This window comes from Dermacentor silvarum, chromosome 7 (assembly GCF_013339745.2).
Source record: "Dermacentor silvarum isolate Dsil-2018 chromosome 7, BIME_Dsil_1.4, whole genome shotgun sequence".
NCBI lineage: Eukaryota > Metazoa > Arthropoda > Arachnida > Ixodida > Ixodidae > Dermacentor > Dermacentor silvarum.
In genome coordinates, this window is record NC_051160.1 from 13,888,484 (window position 1) to 13,911,186 (window position 22,703).

General features: G+C 46.9%; 1 protein-coding gene across 2 annotated transcripts in view; it reads right to left on the reverse strand.

Moving 5' to 3' along the window:
• The window catches only part of LOC119457567 (long-chain-fatty-acid--CoA ligase 4), a 42,414-nt gene that overhangs the window by 14,760 nt on the left and 4,951 nt on the right, over nucleotides 1-22,703 (reverse strand). Inside the window, exon 1 of one of the 2 annotated variants that reach the window (XM_037719175.2) lies at nucleotides 9,628-9,781. The exons of the other annotated variant lie outside the window; for it this stretch is intronic. The gene's annotated coding sequence lies outside the window, so the exon portion shown is untranslated. Of the gene's footprint in view, nucleotides 1-9,627; nucleotides 9,782-22,703 lie in introns of those variants that run through there. 2 annotated transcript variants of the gene reach the window in all.

Here is a 22,703-nt window from a genome sequence, read left to right on the forward strand (position 1 = left end):
GCGTTCAGCCCGCGGACTAATGTTATAGGCTAACGTTTGGAGAAATTTTACAGCAGGTGTTCCTCATGAAAGCCTTTATTATAGGCGTACTCTGGTTTATTGGAAGCGCAAACACACACAACGAAGAAGAACGAGATGGCATATTAACTGCCAAGCTAATGCCTGGAATTTCTGTCAGCGTAGAGATTGCCAAACCCAACGCTCAAAGAGGAGGACGACTGCGCAGTTTTTAATATAGAAAAAGGAGGAGTGGTTGGCCAGAACACTTTGTATCTATAACCCGCTACTTCTCACCGGGATGACAAGAAAGGGCAGAGATAGGGAAAGGGAACGGCAGGTCACGAGGCTATAGTATAAGGAACAATAATCACATTGTCCGGCCCGCCATATGAGCCCAGTACACGCACTAAACGTAGAAGTAATGCGTCCACACAGAACGTTCTCGCGTAAACAGTTTTCGCACATTCGCATTCACGCCACAGATGTTCTAAAGACGAGCGTCTAAGCCCGTCTCCTACTGAATGTTCGGCAGGGATCTTATAGCGCGTTGGGCACGGTCAGCCCGTTTCTATGCGAATCAAATTTCCTCCGAGAAACGTAGCTGGAGTCCAGACGGTCTACTTCCTCCTCTCAGACGCCTATTGAGGGCAAACGATAAGTACTACGTAAGGGTTATTGTCTATGTAGTGTGACGAACGAGGTATAGTCAGGGGTTTCTTCCCGTCCGATCAAGAGTGTACGCAGCACCGAGCCGTAATCGATAGATTAGTGTTTCCTGGCCTCTCCAAAGCCGAAGTTGAAGCCGGACGCGCAAACTAGCGCAAGGTCTATCGTGCCGATTGTCGGGGTCACCCCACTGTCACGCTATAGAGGTATTTGATGGAGTTACAAAGTAGATAAAATTAAATTATGAGGTTTTACGCGCCGAAAACACGATATGATTATAAGGCACGCCGTGGTGGGAAACTTTGGAAGTCCTGACCACCTTGCCATCTTTCACGGATACCCAATGCCCGGCACACACGCATTTTCGCATTTCGCCCCAAGCGAAATGCGGCTGCTGCGGCCGGGATTTTATCCCGCGACCTCGTGCTTAGCAGCGCAACGCCGTAGTCGCTAAGCCACCACGGTGGGTGAGTTAGAAAGTAAAAGGACACAGAACTGATAATTATGTATTAATGCTAAAGTCATGACCAATAGAAAAGACAGACACGCCGCCCTGCACTGCTGCCTTCATGCCCTGCACTGTAAAATAATATATACCCGAAGATAAACAAAGGCTGTAAATACGTTTGTAACTGCCCCCGTTACACCCTTTTTTGGGCGTAAGAGTGTGAGTTATATATTGATTTACACCCTCATTCACTTTTAATTGTGTAAATTCATTTACACTGTGCACTGGGAGATTCATGCAACCTTATACAAGTCTCCAAAAGGATGCAGGCACGATGTTTATTTCTTGCCGCGCCCTTCAAACAACAATGCGCGCCATCTGTGCATTTCACGCCGGCATGGAATGTACAGGGTGCGCTTGAAATATGTTGCGCATAAGGTTTGTTTTCGCTCTGACAGGGAGTATACGTGCGATATGAGCACGAGGCGCAGACACGTCAACGTGACATCGTAGATGTGACGTGTGCGGAGAGACGAATTTGACAGCGCAAGTCACGTGACGCAGCTATTCATATGGGAAGGACAGTTTGTCAGGACAAGTGCTAAATCTGGGTCACGGAAAAGATGCGTAAAACGAAATTCCTAAACCCGCTTGCATTCTGCTCTTGATGGAACCCGCTTCCCTGAGCGCATTTTGAATCGCCAGTTAACCAAAAGAACAAAAGCAAATGCACCCTAGCTGGAAGCCGGGGCAAACGGCACACCTGATGTTCAGACTTCAAAACTGAACTTAACCTAAACTTGACAAAAATAAGAAGCGAATAATCTCAAGCATTATTGTCCCATATCCACGCAAGAAATATTCTGCAAGATATATTGCGCAAGACTCGCTCAAAGAAACGCCAAATCTGGGAAGCGTTTATACTGGTGGTGAGGGGCGTTTTAGAGACAAATATACAGCGTATTGCAGAGTGGTAACAAACTCTAAAGTACGTTCAGAATAATTTTCATATGACTTGGCGCATAAAAACAGTATGTGAGTGTAGTTATTTACGTTCGGTAGTGCAACAAATGTAGCGTGCGTTGGAAAATGTGGCCCGACTATTACGAACTGAATGAACAAGCGTGGTGTGAGCGCGCACAAACACGAAGAGGTCACACTGAATGACAGCAGACAACGACTGTCAAAACGCTGGCAGCAAGCATACGCCGCAGCGGGCGAAGGTACGTGCGGTCTATCGCTTCAACGGAAACTGAGCGGCGAATGCACTTAAAGGTCAGAGCCGTGTGGAGATAAGAGACGGTGCGAGCGAGCGACGAGCGCGGTTGTTGGCAGAGAAGTGCGCCCCCCCCCCCCCCCCTTGCTCCCTCCGGCGCTGGCTTCCTGCTTCCTTGCTTGCGCGTGGGAGATTGAGTGCGTTCGCTCTCCGTGATAGCGCGCGTCTCCGCACGCTTCCTCTCGGGCATACGGCGCGCGGCGAAGATTTTATCTATAGGGAACCTCACGGCGACGACGACGGCGACGACGACGGCGACGGCGACGCCGACGGCAGAAATCCGGTTCAAGTGTCCATATAATTGCTATCGCAATAAAACGCTTACGCACAGGTAATGAAGATGACACGTACTCCTGACGACGCATACCAACACATGACGCACACTTGATGACGCACACCAACTTGCACAGTATTCTATTATGTAAAGCGTTGAAACCTGGTAGAAAAGTGTGTCACTAGAAAAAAGAATTCAGAGCCCTTCCACTATGTGCAGATGGAAGACCAGCGAAGCTGTTGGCTTTGTTTAATTATATTTAAAATTCATTTAATTTGGTGGTTTTGTTAAATGGTTGAAAAGACACAACATATGACTTCGTTGCGTCACCGCGTGCGAGTGAAGGCGAGTTTAGGCGGCTATATTCACACCACCTTGCACCATCGGCCGCAGCACGTTGGGTCGCTGCGCGTTCGGCTCACTTTCGCATTCCTGCGTGCAGTTGAGCGCGCCTCCGCTCCTCGAAGGCGCACTCTTCCTCTTCTGAGTGACCGACACGGGTCTTACCCATACCGAGTGCAATGGGCAACTGATGACGTCGCTAAGGAAATAGCTATATCAAGGGATAATAAGACACAGCTATTGATTGGTAGACTATTACGTTTTATCACTTACGTTTCGACACGCATCGTCATGTACTAGCGTTTGGGCACGGCAGCTGGATAAAAAAAAAAAGGGTGCAGCCTGCCGCGTCGGTCGCGCAGCAATGGGAGCGAACGTGACAGCCGTAGTTGCAATGCCGGCCGCTTGGCTGGGCCGAACGGTGCTAGTCATCGGCGATGGAACGCGTCGGCTTGCACGCGCGACGGCGTTCCAAGCGCGTTCCTGACGCATTTGCTATGCCGATGCCGGACAACAGCCGCCGACGTGTGGCGCCGCGGCGGATCACACCGTTTTCGATGCACGCGGCAGGCCGCACCTTTTTTTTTTTTTTTTTTTTTAGCCAGCGGCCGTGGTTTGGGAAACAGCGTTCATCACTCCGGCGTATTGTTTTTGCCTCTTTGGGTCCCACGTGTGACAAGGGTAGTTCAAGGGCGCGTTACAGGCCGCCGAGCCCACAGGGGTTTGTGCCATTGAGCTTGGACCCTTTCTTCACTATCACCAGGATCGGCCCACATGACAGGGGTACGTGCCATTGAGCTTGGACCCCTCTGCACTATCACCATGATCGGCGCAATTTTTTCGTTTAGTCCGCAGACGCGATCCGCCAGAACCTAGTCATGTACAGATTCGCTGTAAAAAAAGAACAATGACTCAGTCCCGTATTCTAGAACGTTCCTCCGTTCAACACTCCACCTTGACTTGAGATAGCGGATGATCCCTCCGCAGAAGGTGTTGCTGCGCTTCACTGACACCCCATGCCGATTCTTGAGAAGCTTAGAGTCACCTTCAGCCGAGGGGCTGCGCTGTTCCCAACTCGGTGAAAAAAAAAATCGGGCAATTAAGAACTTAATAGGATAGAATTCGTTACAGGCACAGGCATTATACAAGGTGGATAAAGAGGGTCTAATGAAGAATGAAAAGATCGCGGAGACAGGCGAAATACTGGACTAGTAAAGCTACCGATTACTTGATTAGCCTAAGCGGATCAGGTCACTATTTCTCGCTGCCCCGTTTCGAAAGGGATGCCAATAAATAATAATAATAATCATCATGGATATGAGGAAGAGGTTCGAGAGTACTGGTCTGAGCCTTCCTCGCTCGAGAGCACTCCTAGCTAATGCAAATGTCCAGAATAAAATAAAAAGAAAGTCTCCAAGTTCGGAAACTTTTGGTGCATATCAGTCAACACCTTAAGTGTTGCTGTAGTTAGCTTTATTATCGCTGATTACAATTATTCTTCATTACATTGTCACCAAGAGCCAGCGTGAGGCACGAACGTGTATAGAAATTATTTACATGTTAAGGCACACTGGTGGACACGCAAGGTGATGTGCTAACAGCTGATGATGATGGTGTCGTTCAACATTTATGGGGTTTCCTACTAAGAGAGATAGGCCAAAAATGGGGCAGCAGGAGGTATGATAAAAGAAATTCGTATCCAAAGAGGGGAAACAAGAATAGTGAAAATAAAAGACTGAAAGAAAAAAACAATATTATGCGAGTGAGCAAGCAGACTGACTAATACGAAATTGTCAAAGAGGTATTAATGAAGGAGGTAATAGAGATCTCGTTATAAAGGATTTGGAGAAACAAATTCAGTTAAACTAGTAGTCAACAGAGAAATAGATTCAAGCTATAAGGATTTCGCATCGTAATCGTTTTGTTTAATTTAGAAAATCAAACGCTGCTTATGCAGCTCCAGCAATCCGCCAGCCTCTTCTTCATCTTTCTTTTGCACGCGGTCTTTTCCAAAAGCGCCACCACGATATTATTGGTATACGCCACACTCCTGGGTCATTGTCATCGGCCGGGTTGTTTTCAACTCAATCCACGTCTCTCACGGCGAGCGCGCAGTTTTGGTTTCAGATGTGGAATTCGGTGCACTTGGGAGTCGCTGCCGTGAAAACAACATCCCGCTGCGGATTCAGGACATTCATTATTCAATATATAACGCTTGTTTCGCACTTCATGCATTAAACAACTGCCGGACGCGTTTTTCCCTGTTGGGATTAGCTTGCGTGACACCAGCTGTAACCTGTTTATCCGGGTCGTCTCCTAGCCTTCGGCGCGACTTTCCCCTTCCGCCCTCCCCCAACTGCCCTCTTAGATGTATCGCACCTCTTGTGGAGTTTCTCCTGGACGGAGCTCATGAAGGCGCACTAGCTGGCGGAAGTCGGGCTACATCCATGCCGCCGACCTGACTACCTCTACAGTCCTCGCCTCAGGTTACCGCTGGACTTGATTGAATACAACAAGCTATATTTTATTTCTTTCAAATACTGCTAACTCCAATGCTAGGGGTCATAGCAAAGCGGTAGAGATCATGTATAAAAAGACAAGAAGAAAAGAGTGCATGAAAACAAAAATATATGAATGCAAACAATGTTTCAATGTTGTGTTGAAATTTATTCGATTTCCTCTACCACGATATAGGACGACGACGACCAGATATAGGACATACCGTATAGCATGTATACATAAAAGATGCATTACCCGATTTATGACGCAGAAGCAGAACTTTTTAATTAAAATTAAATAAAATGTGCGGCGCCATTTTAATTTTCTATCTAGCATAACCACTCGAACGTTTTTAACACTGACAGCAGTTTACAGCGACTTTCTCATTACACCATGCCTACGTGCGCGCGTGTGTTTGCGCGCCATATCGAACAGTAGCAAGCTGGGTCCTGGTGTACATGGTCGGTGGCTTTAAGCTGCTTGGAAGTTGGACAAAGCAATTATTAGAAATGAATTACAGCGCAGCTGCAGGGTGTGTTGGTCAGTTTGCTGAGAACGTGGGGGACGCGTTGGATGTTTTTAGACCACAGAATTGTTCATTACCTCTATTCCAATCAAGCATATCCTCGATGAATTTGAAACCATGGTTTTCTGAGGTTCCTTATAAAAGTAATCTATCTAGGTATCTATCTATCTAATATGTCTATCTATCTATCTATCTATCTATCTATCTATCTATCTATCTATCTATCTATCTATCTATCTATCTATCTATCTATCTATCTATCTATCTATCTATCTATCTATCTAGATACCTGATATATCATCCGCTTCCGGAATGTCGTGCTTAGGGTGTAGTACAAGTATGCATAGAAGAATCGGACAAGATTTTATCCGTGTGTATGTGTTGGCTCGACGAGAATAATGTGTAATGTAGAAGGACCATTAGAATCTAGGCAGGATGGAACGCCTCGAATGGTATGTTATGGTTTCCACTTTGACCGGATGAAACCGGGCCAGCTAATACATCGCTCTCTCTAGACCAAGGACAAAAAGCGGCACGGCTTGCCCCAAAAAAAGTCTCAAAAGAAGAGGGTCACTTCATCTAGCAAATATATTTGAATGAATGGAATCATTCGGTTAATTATGCATGATGCGCGTTTCATTTTCATGCACAGATTTCGAGAAATGGGTAAATGTGAAAAAGCTACGTCAAGGTTAGCAAGGGACCAGCCCCCAAAATAGAAGCAGCATCGTTTCCTGCACCTCCATGGTGCTAATGGGAAAATAGTAAAGAGTGGTAAATAATAATAGTAATCAAATAGAAACCATATAAAGTAACTTTCGCACGCGGTACCAAAACGCATACTTGCAAGTGAAAAATGAATGTGCGCGGATAAATAACGGGCAAAAAATTCATTCTTAAAATTTATTACAAGGTTTCCGTTTCCGAGGAGAGCTGCAAAGCTAAAAGAATACTTCTGTATACGGGCTGGCAAAAGTTAGACAGCGTGAAGAAACTGATGATGGGGGGAGTATACACCAAATTACTATTTCTGTTTTTCAGTATTTGAAGTGTCAGACCGCCAACCACCAATATCAGCCCCCCCCCCCCCCCTCCCTTCCCCCTTAAAAAAATACGCGATGATCGACTGAAGTAGGTGACAAGCCAATTAGCGACATGAACTTGCAACAGGCGGAATTTCTGATTCTGCAGGGAGTTAGGAAAGACAATATACCCACCGACATAGTTCAGTATACCATAGTGTGCTGCAGCTCCGAACAAGGTCGCAGGTTCAACTTCTGGCTGCTACAACCGCATTCCAACGAGTTTAGAACTTCAAGCGCGTCTTTTACTTCGATTAAAGTGAACATTATATAACTGGTTGCCGAAATTATCAGTAGGGCTTCCTCCTCAGCTTCTCTAAAAGCCCATTGCGTAAATCTAGGCCATAGAGATTGATCGGTCAATCTATCTATCAGAGAGGCAGCATTTAAGAAGTTTAAGTGGGAAACGTGTTTGAGAGTGGCACTATCAGATACTGGTTCGCATTATCAATTCATTCATTCATTCATTCATTCATTCATTCATTCATTCATTCATTCATTCATTCATTCGCTTCGCTCGTTCGCTCGTTCGTTCGCTCGTTCGTTCGTTCGTTCGTTCGTTCGTTCGTTCGTTCGTTCATCCCCCCCCCCCCCCCCCATTCATTCATTCATCATTCATTTCAATACCTTCAAGGCCCGGAGGCGTTATAGAAGGGAGTGGGGAACAATATACACAGTGGACAAGAACAAAATAATGTGGCTGCTAAAAGTATAAATAACGTTCAACTGCAGCTGTAGTTGCAGTTACATTGGTCAGTTGAGCAATAGAGGTGGGCAGGTGGTTCCAGTCGGTCGAGATACTTGTAATAAAAGAATCCTTAAAGAAGTTTGTATGGGAGAAAAGAACATATGCTTTGTCTTGGTGATCAAATCTGTTCGATACGTAGGATGGCTTCAAAAGAGGATCCTGTTTTAACTGCAGATTGTGACAGATGTTATGAAAAAAAAAACTAAACGAGACAGGTTCCTCCGTGAACAAAAATGCGGAAGGAGTAAAGCTGTTTTGATAGACGATACACTGATGTGCGTGCATCGTCTGAAAGAATGAAACGTGCGCTGCGATTTTGGGCAGATTCGAAGCTATGAATAAGAGTGTCAGGGGCGGGATCCCACACAAAAGTGGCATACTAGAGCTTCGAACGAACAAGCGTTTTATAAAGGCGGGGTTTTAAAGGGGAAGGTGCCTTAGAAAAAAATTTCTCCGTAGGTAGCCAGGCGTGCGATTTCCTTTGTTGGTTGTGTAATTGACATGAGTCTGCCATAAAAGGTTGTAGGCAAATTTAATGCAAAGATATTTATAGCATGAAACATCTTCTAAAACGCTACCGCTAATACGATATTCGGGAACGCTAATACAACTACAGTTACGGGAAACTCACGTTATCTTTAAACGAGTTCCGCTAAAAAGGCGAACATTGTGCAGTAGCCAAGAGGTGAAGTGAGGACACAGAGATGATTTAGCCTAGTGATGGGGAAAATATGTTTTTCCGAGCGACTGCGTTGAAGGAACGGTCCAAATCCGCGGACCAGGCAAAGGCGATTCAAGAGGGCAAAGAAAAATGATTCGACCCAGCAATCAAGAAATGCAAATGGCATCGGCGAGAAGGCAATGAAGTACGCAAAAGTGAACGAAGATTTGCTGGCGCTAGAAAACATTGTATGACGCGGATGTGAAATCGCTAAAAATTGCCCGCCAGCCTAGTGTTCAAAATGGAACGGGTAAATGATGAGCCAGGGTGAGAAAGGAGCATTATACAGGAAGCTTATCAAAAAATTGCGCTTCTTTGAAACTGAAGCACACCTTCATTGACCAATTCTTACCAGTTGTGCACTATTTACGTAAACAGGAGGTGCACCGTCTTATAGTAACGGCAGTGAAAAGCGATAATTGACTTTTTTTTTAGGATGTTGTAAATGTTGGCAACTTTCGTCGCCGGCTTTGCCAGTACATTCATTGCCTTACAGATATACAGAAATGAGCAAATAAGGCGCACACAAAGCCAGAATGACGAGCACTTTGAGTCAGCGCGCTAGAATCAGTTAGCCACGTAGATTATACCGGGCGCTACGAGGCATTCGGTATGATGATAACTTAAGTGTTCAGCCAAAGAAAACCAGAGATTGAGGAAAACAATAGAAAAAGCAAAGCAAGACTCAACCACAAATCTATATGAAAGAAGTGGTGGCACACTTGCATAAAAAAATACATAAATGGCAAAAGGATTAACTACAAGTAATACGAAGTTGAAATGCACGCATGTGAATCGAAACGGACCACCAAATGGGCAAGTAATTGAAAACGTGAATACAGCAAAAAGAGAACGAAAATTAACTAGGCATCGGTAGTAAGAAACAGTGATAATATTCGAGGCGTGTATTTAAGTATCTTTACTGAGGAGACGGAAGCTTGGCTGGGGCGATGCAGAGGGTGATACTGCGAACAGGGGCAAACACGGCCAGCGCGTGCTATCTTTCGCACGTGTAGCAGGCGGCATGTGAGGCGAGACCACTCACGGCTGCGTGCGATGCCTGGAGGAGTAGCAGAGCTCGGGCAGCTGGTTTCCGCCTCTCCGCGAACGTCCCCCCGTCCCGTTCGCTGCGTCGAGAAGGAACTCACTGATCTCCGCTCACTGCGAGGCCATCTGCGCGTGTAGTTCTCGACCACGTGACGGCGCGCGCTGCGTCGTGCGACGGCCGCTGTATAACACCGCAGTTTATTGCTCGAAGCAGTTGCGAAGCGCGCGCGCGGCTTTAAAATCTGGCGGCAAGAGACCGTTCGTCGGGAGCCCGCGGGCACACACGGGCCTTCGCGGTTAGCATTTGCAGCTGTGGCATCTGTAAATGGCCAGCTGGCTGCAGGCTGAGCTGATTGGTTCGTTGGGCCACCCGCAGTTAGTTTTTAGCTCGGAATTACGTGTACGCGCGTTCTCGTATGTTTTGAGCACAGGTCACCAGAAATAAATGAAACTCGCTCGGACTCACTCGCATTTTTTTTTTATTATTTGTTCCCTTAGTGCCCCTCACTCGAACTGAGACTCGGCAATTTTGTTCTTAGCCGGACTCGTTCGGACTTAGACTCACGAAAATTTTACTCAACCTGGCTCACTCAGACTCACTGGACGGCATGAATCTGAGTGATCGAGTCTGAGTGAGTCGAGTCATGAGTGAGTTCACCGTCGTATGGTTGTGAGGATGCGTCGTGTCGTCTGATCACCAGTTGTTTATCTGGAGTATCGCATGTCGGACCTGGAGCAGGATTTATCTCTCCAGCTTCTATTAACGCCGTAATATATTTTAATCTCACTCTTACTCACAGTACAGACGCAGCCAGGAATTCGACAAAAACCCTTCTGGTCGGGTAGCAGATTATAAAAAAAAAACGCAAAAAATTCCGGTCGCTGACGACGTGAAAAGTTATTGGACGTCTCGAAACCTGTACGGGTACCGGAAGGTCGGTTAAGTTTTGACTTGGTTAGTGGCCAGAAGCCTTTTTGTTGTTTTCTAACAGTAGACGCACTTCACGTGGTGAACGCAGCTCAAATCACCATGGATATAGGGACGTATATGTTCTTTGACGTTTTACGAGGATATATACGCTCTTTGAGATGTGTACATTCTTTGACGAATATTTAGTTGGTAGTCAGTGCGTGTGATTTTACCTGTTTCCGCTAACCCCCTACACTTCCCGCAGCCTTTCCGCATTTCGATGCCTTGCGCAGCATTCACGCCCATGAACTTAGACCAACTCTCCCAAAGCGCTATACTCAGTAATTGTAGATCTCCGTGTCTGGGGCCAGTAAGGCGCGTGCCGTAAATTTAATACCACGAGGGCCATACATTATTATCAATAAACGTTATACTTTTCTGGCTACACTTGCTTTCGTTATAACGATTGTCGCTATTAGTGGGACCGCCTCCCTTGAGTGAGTTTCTTTACCCGCCGTGGTGGCTTCGCAGCTATGGTGTCGGGCTGGTAAGCACGAGGTCGCGGTTTCAAATCCCGGCCGCGGCAGCCGCATTTCCATGGGGGCGAAATGCAAAAACGGCCGTGTCCCGTGCTTTGGGGGCACGTTAAAGATACCCTGGTGGTCAAAACTAATCCGGTGTCCCCCACTATATACGGCATGCCTCATAATCACCAGATCGTGGTTACGGCACGTAAAACACCAGAACTCATTGACTTACTTTCATGCCATCAGAGTCAATATTTGTGCACGCGTAGTTTTAACGCGAATAGCTTTCTTTGGCTCTTTCGGCATTTTTGTGATTGGTCGGCGGACGATGGTCGGTCGATGGTCAGTGGTCGGACTCGGTGAGGAAAACATTCGTTCTGTCACTCTCTCTCTCTCTCACTGCTGTCTCTCGTTCACTCATTTGTTCGCTCGCTCGCTCGCTCGCTTGTTCGCTCGCTCGCTCGCTCGCTCGTTCGTTCGTTCGTTCGTTCGTTCGTTCGTTCGTTCGTTCGTTCGTTCGTTCGTTCGTTCGTTCGTTCGTTCGTTCGTTCGCTCGCTCGCTCGTTCGTCCGTGCGTTCGTTCGTTCGTCCGTTCATCCATTCGCTCGTGTTCTTACATTGGCAATCATCGGCAACGGCTTATGCACAATTTCATGTCCAAAGGAAGGCAGCCGTCATGCAATGACGAAGAAGGGCTGACGAGAGCGACAGGCGATTGCTCGTTTGTTTAGACGAGGTCTAACCTCTGTGGAGCGATTATCGTCGTCTGGCCGAACTATACTTTGCAACCGGACTCCTCAAAAAGGCACTCTTTGCACAATCGAAACTGGTAAAACGAGCGAGCCGTTTTGTTTGTTTAATATAACTGCGGAGAAATGTGAAGGTATAGGCGGCTACATTAGAGCCGACTATCCCTATGGAGACACGCTTAATAAAATTAAACTGCCGATTTCCACATAAAAAGCCACAAGCATACCACACATTCTAAGTCTACAAAAAATGGAAATGTAAAGGTAGACTATACAACACAAAGAAAAAAAGCCGAGGAGGAAGAATCTATAAGCAGACGCGTTGAGGCAAACAAGTCCATGTGCACTGTGCAATAAAAATAATAATATAAGCATAGCACACGAATGTCATTGTTCAACAAGCCCTGACATTCAATAGTATATACGTAGAGTTTGTAAGAATCTACAAAAGCAAATCAAATTTATTGGCTTGCTGTCTAAGTAAATCCCGTACAGGGCTGTGAAAGCTCACCTGTGCTTGGTGGGGCATGACTATGGGCCAAGTGTTTTCGCTACAGAAAAAAATCTCGTCTTTCTGATGGCCCAAACTTGTCACGAATACGGCCTCGCCGCTGACATATTCTGGACAGTTCATTAGAAATTGCTCCGCTGAGGCGTCTGGGTTGTCACAGTAGGTGCAGCTGGAGGTTTTCTTCTCACGTCGGGCAAAAAACAAAAGAAGAAAAAATTCCATCTGTATGCTAATTTGATCAACTCATACATCAAGAAAGACAGTGATGGTGTATAAGCCAGTTGTCGCACCCTTCGGAGTACTGTAGTCGGTGACAAGCTGAACATTCAGTGCAAGTTGCACCCACAAAAAGGTAGTGCTCTTGCCACTCCCCTCTGAAAGAGAGCTGATCCAGATGAAATTTGAACGCTAGGCTAATTGAAAAATAAGAGCTCGTTGTCTCAAGCTCAAAATTTTACTTTTGGCTGACTATACTTATATCAGGATCAGCCATAAAATTCAGGTTTGATTAGGTTCAGGTTTCATCCTAAAACCAATGACACAAGACAGATCTGTAAGGAAGAAACAGCCGTTTAAAACACGCAAGACAACTTGACGTCACAGAAATAGGTGAACCTACTTGGCTGGCGCATCTACGCAAATTGCCTTTCAGTTAAACAGCATACACATAACCATTTATACTTCGGTTGTCACCGTCTAAAAGGAGTCAGTTTTGGCACTTCCCGAAATCTACCCAACACTTTACAAATGTTTGACTATATATCCAGTTCAGTTCCTTCCCTATAGCCGAATATTTTCAAGTGCTTCACAACATCCGAAGTTTGTAATTTTATAGCCGGCGTTCGATACGACACATGTTCCTGTATTCTGCGCCGACTCTACTGACGCCGGCATCTGGCGCTCTGCGTTCCCACGGCCTTGTAGGGCTGCGTTGTTAGGATTCATCATCGGTGCTGGAATCTTGAGGCCCTATGCGCGTTCTCACCGACGTTCTGGAGTGCTATTCTGGCCATTTACAAATTCGACCATGTAGTCAAAATCACCGTTTGAGTTCTGATTGGCTCAGAGTGCTGCTACTCAGAGCGCTACTGCTCTTATTGGCTCAAAATGCCGCCACTAAATATTCTTGACAGTACGGCGGCATTTAGAATACCAAGAATTGCACCAATGGTCACACGACCGTTTCGCGGCTGCCGCACCCACCGGTCATTCAGCAATTAACAGTTCATAACGACCACTGGAATTTACCGCCGCAGCCCTATAAACTTCTAGCTAACCTCCGACTTGGAACCGGTAAATCGCGACGCGAAAAAAAAAAGAAATATTACGGATTGCTAAAATAAGCCGCGGAAAGAAACGGTCGTCTATTTCGGTCAGGCATACGCGCCGTAACTTTTATTTTATTATCATCAATATTTACTTTTCAAAGCAAATTGGAGCCCTCGATTCAGGTTTCGTTGCTGACTGTTCTTCGATTGACATTGATGCAGACCGCGCCGTCGCACGACAGCCATCAACACCGCACGATGACCGTTGAGAAACTCCGCTTAACAGCTTCGCTGTGAGGGTCAGTCATTGCAGTTCTGCCGATGACAACAGGGGCGGTATCCTGTAAGAGTCCACCTAGTGGACTGTCCATTTCGGCGACCGTTAATTCGCTGCTGCTTGACGTGCAGGAAGGAGACTGGCTGGCACCTTCCTGCACGTCAAGCAGCAGCGAATCAACGGTCGCCGAAATGGCGAAATGGACCGTCCACCAGGCAGAAGAATACCGCCCCAGATTTGTTAGGCTATGGAGCCGCACGCTGTCACAATTCCACCATTCTGAGCGGTATATTTCCCTCGTAAGGTCTTCCTGCTTCCTCCGGGGTTCAAGCGGCAGCTGGTGGTAGTGCAGTGACCCTCAGAATACTGAGGCGCGTCATAATTAACAACGGGTGATTACCTCGGTCTCCCTTCCGTCATATGGAAAGTTATTATGAATTCCCTATCATTTTCTACCCATACTTTTCATTTGGACCGCTCGTGAACGCTAGCTCTTGATTTGCCAAAAGTATATCTCTTGGGAAGGAAAGCCTATATAACGATATATGCGCAACTTGATCGCGTCTCGCGGATAATCCTTATTCGAACTCTTCTTACGGCGAAGCTGTTAAGGGCTCAGTCTCCGATGGTCGTGCCCGCGTGTAGAAAAAAATCACAGCATATCCACGGGGTGAATGATGATGAGGGGGCGAAGCTCCGGAGGGAATCATCGGATCTCCCGCTTAAGGGGACGCTAGCACAAACGCGTTAGAAACGTGCAGTACTCTCTAGTAAGGGGGAGCGGCCACAGCGTCTTACGCAGCCATTTACACATGCCGGAACGTGCACCGCGTTTGCCGACGCCATCACATGATTGCTGAGAGAGTATACCCCCCGTATTCATAAACGCTCCTCGACTTGAACTTGACTTGCCACCGCTTTGGGCAGCGTGTTCGAAACGCGTTGAAGGTAAGGCGGAGAGGCCACAGCGTCTTACACCAGCTTCTTACACGGGCCGTAACGCGCTAGCACAAACGCGTTAGAAACGCGCTAGAAACGCGGCCTTTCGTTAATGTTGGGTATTTATTGCCATCGTGGTGCGTGTGTCCATGTCCGCTTCGTGGCGTAGTGGGCTCACGCCGCGCGCTCGGAAGCGAGGGGTCCCTGGTTCGATTCCGCGCTACGGACACAACTTCGGAATTTTTTTTTCTCATTTTTCTCAGACTGGTTACACACTACTACTACGACGACGGGGACGGAACGGGTGCCGCTATAACGAGCTTCGCCCCTAAAGGACACTAACCTTGCACTCGGCCGCGTAACGCTTTAAACAGCGAAGCTGGGCGATCGTAGCCCAGCATTTTCCGGAAGCGCACGCGAACTTTTCATCTTATTACTCATGATGATGGTAATTTCTTTTCGCGCGTCTCGGACTTAGGGTCGGCACTGCGCGTTGCATAGCGCAGCTTGCAACACCGACAACTCGTTGCAGCAGACCCGCTCCGTGAATCCGTCTCTCTCTCTCTCTCTCTCGCTCTGATAGCGCGCAAAGCCTCTTCAACTCGCAAAGCACGAGCGTGCGAACGCGCCAGCTGTGGAAGAAGACAACGCTCGAACGCGATCATATGGTTCGCATAAATGCATGCTCAGCAATCGTGGATGTTTTGATTGTTCCCCTTTTCAGCCGTTGATGGGCTGGTATGATCGTACAGCGCATTTATGTGTGAATTGAATAAAGGCAATAAAGAAAGAAAAAAAAGGCTCTATAGCCTAGTGGTGACGACGCTCGCCTTGGGACTGGGAGTACGCGGGCTCGAATCCCACCTCGGCAGGAAAGTTTATTTTATTTTATTTCTTCATAGTTTCTTGATACGAACGACAAATTACGAATGGCTTAAACAGCTTCGCTGTTAAAAGAAACACCGCATATCCACGAAGTGAATGATGATGAGTGGGTAAAGCACCGGGAGATCATTCGGGCAAAACGCCGGAAGCGTTCTCCGGAAGCCGGAGCTTGGCGTACATATATATATATATATATATATATATATATATATATATATATATATATATATATATATATATATATAGTGTACATGTGTACAGTATATACAGCGGTTCTATAGCGCTTGTACAGCTAATGGAGACCACAGCTACGGACAACGGCCAACGAGGGACAAGGCTCGGCCCTAAGGTGCTTCGCCCCTAAAGCTCTCATTGGCCGTATGCTGTACGTGCGAGTGAAAGCGTGCGAGGGACGCGCGCTATCACGAGGAGCGAACGCACAGCGGAAAGCAAACGCTGTTAAGGGCTCGGTCTCCGATGGTCGTGTCCACGTGTAGAAAAAATGTCGCAATTTCACCCGAAAGGCGAAGCATCAATTGCGATAACAAATTAGTAGAGAGCTATACGGAGAAAAGATAGTAGTGTTATCAGCTGTATGAACTTAGACTTGCAGCAGCACCAGCAAAGCACAGAACTGTTGTCGACGCCGTTGGCGTTTTGCCTGCGTTCGCAGCGAACGTGCGCGGCGTTGGTGACTGTTGCCGGTGCCTCTAGGGGCGACTTGGGGGTTTTCGACGTGATCAGAATGGGACACTCGTCGAGCAGCGTCGGGAGTCGTTACCACCTTCTCGCCTCGCAACGTTTTTATATAATCACGCATATGGTGCCGCGGCTAAAGGTCGCCTCCCCTCCCTCCCTCCCGTGCCCCCACGGCCTTTCGCGCGACGGAAGAAATCGCTTTATATATATATATATATATATATATATATATATATATATGGTGATTGTAATGGAGGAAAGAGACGCTTAATTCTGCAGCCCTTCAGGGAGCACGGCGCAGAACGCGCGTTTGCTCTCCGCCGTGCATTCGCTCCCCGTGAAAGCGCGCGGCCCTTGCGCGCTTTCACTCGCACATACAGCATACGGCGCGCGGCGACGATTTCATCGCCGTTGATGTCATACGGAACCTCACGGCGACGGCAAAGCTGACGGCAGAAATCCGCTTTGAGTTTCCATATAATTGCTATCGCAATAAAACTCTCATTGGCCGTATGTTGTATGTGCGAGTGAAAGCGCGCGAAGGACGTGCGCTTTCACAGGGAACGAACGCACGGCGGAGTGCAAACGCGACTTCTTCCGTCGCGCGAAAGCCGTGGCGGGACGGGAGGGAGGGAGTGGAGCAGCACCAGCAACGCGCAGAGCTGTTGTCGACGGCGGCGGTGTGTTACCCACGTTCGCACCGAACGCGCGTGGCGTTGGTGACGTGTTTTGAAGAACGTGCCAACCTTTGGCGTACACCCTATGGCGGTGTACCATAGCGACCATAAGGCTATGTGGTCACTAAATAAATAAAAACTACCAGATCATACATATTTCTCATTATTTAAGAGTTCAAATAACCAATTACACCATCACATCTTAATAGTCATAATTGGAAATACATAATTCCCACCATAGTACAGCTTCGCTGCTCTTCCATCCCAGTGGAAGGGCTCACGTTTTTTTTTTTTTTGCATTTTTGCGGCCGTGTTTGACTTTAGCCGCAATGTTAGAAGCTCAACTGCATATTTCTGAATTTCGTTTTAGTCAAAGCGCCTTACATGACCGTATGGCTATAATTCTTTGAGGGGAGGAAGAATGAAAATAGAAGTTACAGAGGAGTTGCAAGACACACCGAGTGTAACAAATTTGTCACAAAATCTGAAGGAAACGTACACATATTACGCACGTGCACGCGACCTCAATATCTTAATTGCTCAAAGTCTCTAAGTTCAAATATTTGGGCTGTTGCTCTATATTTTCTGGGTCTCCGCTTTTAGAGACTTTTAGTATTGCGGAAAATGCTTGCGTTAGCGTTAGCGTGTTACGCACGCTAAATCTTTGCGGAACGCTGTTCGATAGAGTTTTAGTATAGCGTAAGACAACGATGCGCCGCTAAGCGCAAAACCATCTAGCTGCGAGTAGTCAAAGCAGCAAACTGAGCAGCTCGACAACCAAACTAGCCGTGTTGATCCACGCCAAGCCTTGAAACGAGCCTGCATGTCAAGCGTTCGAGCCGAGAGTGCCACCATGTTTGCAACGCTAAAAACTTAGCGAGCGTTTAGCGTCTCCGCTATATTTCTGAAATAGCGGACGCACGCTATCCGCAAAACTGAAATAGCGTTCTGAGCATGCGCAGTCTGACCCCGCTATTTTATTGCGTTTAGCGTGGTGCCATTTCCGCAATACTAAAACTGTCTTTTGATTTGCATCAAGAGTGTGGAATTGGCTGCCGGCCCCTTGCACCTATTTTCTTCACAATACTAATTTTCTTGAGAAAACAAGCGTTTAAAGCTCTATGTTAATTTCAATTTGTCGAATACAGATGAAAAATGTGCCTGAAAATGTTTTTTTTTTCGCGTGTTTATACATGACGCCTTACCTCCTTAAAGACATTACCGTATTATACGGAATCTACATAAACAAACCTAGATACCGAAAATTTCTTCATGTTGATCTCCGTCTTGATAGAAACATAAGAGAGTGCGAATAATATATTTAAATGATTTATGATTCATGAGATATACCTTATCCATTGGTACATTTACTTAAAGTGTGTTCGTAGTTCAACAAGTGAACTATCCAAAAATGATCAGGCGTGCTGCAGATCTTAGTCCTTCCTTCCTTGGTCATGAATCAACAAGTTTCCTGCACAGTTTTGTGACTGTTACTCTTACTTTTTATGTCTGGTGGTATTTGCTTTGTGCAATCGACGTCGTTTCCAGACAATCATGTGAACGCTATCGTCATTGTTATTTAAGATTTCAAGCACCTCATAGTGCTTCTTTTTTATCTTTATCAAGTTTTTGTAGTATTTACTTTCATACATAATGGAGCCACTCATCGTGTAATGCCTTCGGGCCCTTAAAGTGAAAATAAATAAAATGAAGTAAATGAAATGCAAATGTTGCCAAGCGCTATAGACGATTGATGCCAGAGATTTCCGTGTACGACAGGATGTCTTGTAATCTTTAGAGCGCTTTTGGTTTGACACGGCCACAGTGGTCGTAAGATAATGGATAAATAGGGGGACTTTAAGATGGAAATAAGAACGAAAAAGCTATTCTCAAGCGCTACAGACGACTGATGTCATAGCTTCGCGTGTATGACAGGCCGTTCTTTACACTTTAGGGCAATTTCGAGTTTTCACACACTTCCAAAGAGGGTTCGCAAGATAACTGATACGTAGTGGGCCCTCAAAATGAAAATAAAATGTAATGTAAATGCTGTCAAGCGCTAGAGACGATTGATGCCAAAGCTTCGCGTATGTACCCGCCGCTGTGGCTTAACGGGTTTGCTGTTGCACTGCCAAGCACGAGCTCACGGGATCAAATCCCGGCCGCGGCGGCCGCATTTCGACGGGGGCGAAATGAAAAAAAAAAAAAAAAAAAAAAAAGCACTCGTGTCCCGAGCATTGGGGGCACGTTAAATATGGGGACATGACATGACATGACAAGAACTTTATTTGAGTCCTGAGGAACTGAGATCTAGGCGAGCCGAAGGCTCCCTCAGATTAAGTCGGTGGCTCCGCCCACGGTGGGACCGTTAAATATGGTGGTCAAAATTAATTCGGAGTCCTCCACTATACGGCATGCCTCATATTCAAATCGTAGTTTTATTGCGATAGCAATTATATGGACACTCCAAAGCAGATTTCTGCCGTCGGCGTCGCCGTCGCCGTGAGGTTCCGTATGACGTCAGTGGAGATGAAATCGTCGCCGCGCGCCGCCGAACGCTGTATGTGCGAGTGAAAGGGCGCGAGGGACGCGCGCTTTCACGGGGAGTGAACGCACGGCGGAGAACAAACGCGCGTTCTGTGCCGTGCTCCCTCAAGCCCCAACCAGACGTACGCGTTGGAACGCGTCCGCAGGCGCCGTGCGCCTGAGATAGATTGTGGTTGTGAGGAGGAAGAGGCGCTATTTTCTGCCTCTTCCTCTTCACAACCACAATCTCTCTCAGGCGCACGGCGCCTGCGGACGCGTTCCAACGCGTACGTCTGGTTGGGGCTTTAAGGGCTGCAGAAGTAGGCGTCTCTTTCCTCCTTTACAATCACCATATATGTAGAGCAAACGCGCCTTCTTCTGACGCACGAAAGGCCGTGGGGGGGGGGGGGGGGGGGAAGGGAGGGGACGTTTAGCTGCGGCATTAAGTACCTATTTATATCAGAGGCTCCGGCAACAGTCACCAACGCCGCACGCATTTTGTGCGAACGTGGGCAAAACGCCGACGGCGTCGACAACAGTTCTACGTGTTGCCGGTGCTGCTGCATGTCCAAGTTTATACAGCTGATAAAGCTACTATCATTACTCCGTATAGCTCTCTACAAATTTGCTATCGCAATTGATGCTTCGCCTTTCAGGTGAAACTGCGACAACTTTTTTGGCCCACGTGAAACCCCAGAATTCAATTCAATTCACGTATGTGACAGGACGTCCTTTTACTCTTCGGGGCGATTTTACGTTGTGACATGGCCAGGAAAAAGTGGTCGCAAGATATCTTGATAGATTGTATCTTGAAGCACAGTTACTTGACTCTGCTGAAAGCTCTGCTGGCGGCCGCAGTGAACGGCGTTTTTCGCACTCTTACCACGCCCACGGTCGAGTTTCTTCCTGTAGCGGGAAAAGAAGCGCGCATCGTAATACGAGACCGCAAGACGTGCCTCTGCACCGACACGCATGCCCGCGCACATCTTATCGTCCGTATCCAAGTTCGGCGTAAACCCACGCCGTATACTCCATCTCCGGACATTGCTTCACAGGGCGGCTAAATACGTCAAGGGCACGGCGTTTTCTGCACGGTTGTCGCCGCCACCGCAATCGCGCCTCTGCGGTTAATATATGCCAGCTTTCCTATTTTCACCTTTGGGCGCATCACAAACAAACAAACCTGATTTCACCACGTCGGAACGCAAGCGCAACGCTCAGCCAGTGCCGGGTGACAGAATATACAGAGCGTCTTTTTTTTTCTTCTTTTTACTATGCTCACTTCGTGCAGCTATCTACTAATTTGCTATCGCAATCGATGCTTCGCCTTCTGGGCTATCGATACTGCGACTTTTCTTGTTCTTGTTTTCAGGCCATAATTTTTTTTTTTTTTTTGATGAGCAGGCCATGAGCGTGAACGCGGCGTTCTTGCAGAGGAGTCCTTTGGCGATGCCCACATGTATATTTTACCGCGAATAAAGTGTGTCGGCATACTAATGCACAACAAATTGGCCAGCATTTCTTATGAAGTCCTCGGAGGCTGTTGTATATGTGGCAAACTTGAAAGCAATCAAACTTGCGTGGGCCCCTATGTTTTCTTTTTATTGATTTTGGAAATCGCGCCTAATTCCAGATAATTATCACCGAATTTCAACGCTAAATCCAGGCAATATCGAAACAGAGCACGTGCCACAACTGCTGCAGCAGAGGGTAACGCCCTGTGCAAGTCATGTGGGACGAAGTTTGAATAATTGCATGTCGCGGCAAATGGAGCAGTTGCGGCAGATGCTTGCCGTAGAAAGCGTACCGTATCATGCCGCGACTGGCTGCGACGTTTAGTTCCAAACTCTACGTCGCGCTTTTCGGACGGGGCGTTTCCGTCTGATAAGATACAGCGGGGCCACCTTTTAGGCGCCCACGGCGCGCTCGCTTTCGATGTTGCCTGATTTGAGCGTTGAAATTCGAAGTTGAGTTTCTTAAATTGCCTGCGATTTTCAATATTAGGAAAAATGACGTGCATCGAAACGTGACTGCCTCCACATTCGCAATTTAAAACTGCCCTCAAAGTTCCAACAAAAAATGCTGATTGACATTTTTTTGTTGCTTATTAGTCTTCCGATACACACATAATTAGTGGCAAATTAAGTAGGTCGGCCTCGATGAATAACTTGTCTGCAAAAACGCGATGTTCGTTACGCTAAGAACCTTTTCATTAAAATAATCTGCATGGTCTAATAAAAACCACTTTGTATAGACCAGAATTTCCAGGACCTGTAGGCGGCCGCCATTTTGGTGGTGTGATGATGATGATGATTATGGTGAGAGGACCGCGAGAACAGCGCGGGCCACAGCGCTTTTGCGGTTGTCAGACACCTAGCTGTGATGTCTTGTTCCGAAAGCGCTGCAGCCGTATTGTCGTCTCTGAATGCTGGTAAGTTTGCCTTCTTTAATGCGATCGCATTTCAGATCACAGAACTTCGCCACGCAGATTATTTAGCGACAGCATCCCGCACCACTGCCAGCTTCAACGAACTGCAGCGTCTCTGCTTCCCTGTATATACAAGGTGTCCCAGCTAAAAGTAGCCAATGTTTTAAAAATGACGGAGTGCGCTAGGAGGCTCAAACCAACTCAGTTGTGTTGAGGATCGCGTGTCCTAGTCTGCGTTTTTTTTTTTTCGTGTTGCGAAGTCAATTGATTAGCATAAACTAATTGCCTAACTTTTTAAATATTGGCTTCGCCAAGAAAGTGTCAATACGAAAGTTGTAGATCGCATTTAAAATTGGCTGACTGAAGTGTTTGCAATTAAGTACCATTGATGGAGCATCCTGTAATTGCCTTTAAAGAAAGCCCATGAAATACAAAAACAAGCAGGTGACAGCACCACTATTTCAGCGCCCCCAGGCGACCGATCAAGAAACGATATCCGCGTATCTGTATACAGCGGTTCCGGGACGGGCTTGGCGTTTTCGGTGGCCGCAAGGTACGCGCCATCAACTGTCGTTAGTAAGATATGATAGCGAACGAATAGAAGAACATGACAGTTGCATTTTACTTCCCTATTAAACAGTTCCGCGGTCATCATTTACTGAAGCGCGAGCTTCTTTT